We start from the raw sequence: 2,993 nt of genomic DNA, 5'->3' as shown, positions 1-2,993 counted from the left end.
TATTTAAAAAAAACCTTATGTGTGTATATTTTATATATATATATATATATATATATATATATATATATATATGGTATATATGTGTATATATATGTGTGTGTATATATATACATATATACACACACACATACATACATTTATATACATATATATATACATATATACCGTATATATGTATGTATGTATGTATATATATATATACACATATATATATACACACACATACATACATTTATATACATACATATATATACATACAAACATATATATATTACACATATATATATTTAAATATGGCAGAAAACACAGACAAGACTGAAAAAGCAGTTTCTGCTCTTGAACTCCTCTTTAAAAGAAACTGCTGTATTTTAAGCCAAAACAACTGTTGTGTTTGATAGAACAGTATCTCTATATGCTGCCATAGCAGATTCATGGCGCATGAAGCCCCTTAACTATTTTTAATTTGTCCGTTTTACCCTGAAAACCCCCATTTACAGACATCACGCAACCGCTTTTTTTTTCAACCCAGCCATTAAACGAAGATAATTAATGATATTTATTATTCAATATGTCTGTTGTTTTCACCAAGAATCATTAATTGATCTCTTAGTTTGTTAAAAAAAAAAAAAAAAAACGACTTAAAAAAATTATTCACTCACGTATTTTAAACTAATTAAACAAATTATGTCACAATGAAAAAAAATGGCGTCTGTAAAAAAGTCACTGATATCTACCTCACAACTATCGCTTCGTTGTCTTTTTTTGTTTCTGTCGCATTTTCTCCGATGTTAGATGATAAATAATCAATCCAAACAAAGAAAAATTGGAAAAAAAAAAATAAAAATGTTTAAAAGGGTAAATATATGAAAAAGAAAATCTCAACCCCTCCTTGATGTCTGCAATTTCTGCATCACGACCCTTGTTATACTACCATGTTTCACCCATAAAATCCCCCCAAAAAATCCAGCTGTAGGCATTCACAGCTGTGTCTTGACACTCAGTGATACATGCTACATGGAGTTTTTGGATCAAAACAAGTTGTGTACGCGATAATATCTCGTTAAATTCATGGCGTCTGTAATTTTGCTCTCACTTGCTCTCACCTCCAGATAGGGTTTTGCTGTTTAAATTTTTTTTTCTTCAAAAAATGCCCTCCTGTTCAAAATTTTTGTTCCCCCAGAAAATTGAGAATATATATATAATTTTGAACAGGAGGACATTTAAAAAAAAAATCTTATCCGGAGGTGAGAGCACGCGAAAGCAGAATTACAGACGCCATGACTTTAATTAATTATTATCGCGTACTTATTTTGTTTCAATCCAAAAACTCCATGTAGCATGTATCACTGAGTGTCAAGACACAGCTGTGAATGGCCACAGCTGGATTTTTTGTGGATTTTTATGGGTAAAACATGGTCATATACCATGGGTCGCGACGCAGAAATCGCAGACATCAAGGAGTGGTCGAGATGTTCTTTTTCATATATTTACACTTTTAAACATTTTTTTATTTTTTTATTCTTTGTTTGGATCGATTTTTTATCATCTAACATATCGGGGAAAATGCGAAAGTAACAAAAAAAATACAATCAAGCGATAGTTATGAGGCAGATATCTGTGACTTTTTTACTGACACCATTTTTTTCATTCTAACGTGATTTGTTTAAAAGTTTAAAATATTCGAGTGAATAATTTTTTTAAGTTTTTTTTTTTTAATGAAATATTGGACATCGAATAATGATTCTAAGCTAAAAATGACAGACATTTTGAATAATAAATATAATTATTTGCCTTCTTTTCATGGCTGGGTTGAAACAAAAGCGGTTGTGCGACGTCTGTAAAAGGGGCTTTCCAGGATAAAAGGGACAAATTAAAACTAGTTCGGGGGCCTAACGGGCCATGAATCTGCTATGGCAGCATATAGACATATTGTTCCATCAAACACAACAGTTCTTTTGGCTTAAAATACAGAAGTTTATTTTATAGAGGGTTGCAAGAGCAGAAACTGCTTTTTCAGTCTTATCTGTTTTCCGCCATATATATATATATATATATATATATATATATATATATATATACACATATATATATAAACACTTTTTTTAATAAATGCTTTTAAGCACTTCAAATGTGATAAATGTAATAATTATGAGTTTTATAAGTTTTATACATGTTACTGTCCCAGTGAATTATTTTTAAACAAGAAAAAAACTAGATGCACAATCCATTTAAAAAAAAAAAAAAAAGTGGAAAAATGCTTGTCTTTATTAAATGCTTCATTGGGTGAGTCCACTCAAATCCGCTCAAGCTGCTCACTTACACACAATGAGTTGCCACAGCAACTGTGTAAAGCAGTGGTTCTTAACCTTGCTAAGGGTACTGAATGCATTCACATGCATTCATTGAACCCTTCGGAACTAAATAATACAGCAATTTTTTTAAAATTCAAAACTGATATAGCTAAGCTTTTGCAAGCTAATATCTGAATTCCCATTCAAATTACTTCAAATTTCAAATATACTACAAATAATTGTTCCTTTTGCTGTTGATTTTCATGTTGGAAAATGAATTTTTTTGTTGTGATGTCTACTTTCTCATTTTAGTGTTGCATCCTTACGTCACATGCTAATTTTATAGTGTAAAATATGACGCAAATGTTTTTTTTCTTATACTTCAAGGTACCAAGTACAGGTCAACCTTCCACTGAGCAAACCTGTTTCTCCTACCATTAGATAGAGGACTAGCAGTTCAAAGAAATTGAATTACAGTAAGCTTATATAGACTTAGTCTAAAACGACAATTTGCAGTTAGTCAGTGAATGAAAATAGGACCCTGTGCGTCTTAACCCTCGTCGAACCCCTTGGACTTACTCACCCAACCCCTGGGGTTCGATCGAACCCAGTTTAAGAACGAATGGTTTAGCAGGGGTCTCCAACCGGTCCTCAAGGGCCGCTGTGGGTCCTGGTTTTTGTTCCAACAGATCAAGTACCAAC

The 2,993-nt window shown here is 31.7% G+C and overlaps 1 protein-coding gene across 2 annotated transcripts in view; it reads right to left on the bottom strand.

Moving 5' to 3' along the window:
• Positions 1–2,993, bottom strand: part of cenpf (centromere protein F) — a 61,127-nt gene that overhangs the window by 6,396 nt on the left and 51,738 nt on the right. The gene's annotated exons all lie outside the window — the stretch shown is intronic.

Source organism: Corythoichthys intestinalis, chromosome 1 (genome assembly GCF_030265065.1).
Source record: "Corythoichthys intestinalis isolate RoL2023-P3 chromosome 1, ASM3026506v1, whole genome shotgun sequence".
Classification (NCBI taxonomy): domain Eukaryota; kingdom Metazoa; phylum Chordata; class Actinopteri; order Syngnathiformes; family Syngnathidae; genus Corythoichthys; species Corythoichthys intestinalis.
Note: the sequence above shows the minus strand (reverse complement) of the source record. Positions and strands in the feature narration are given on the sequence as shown.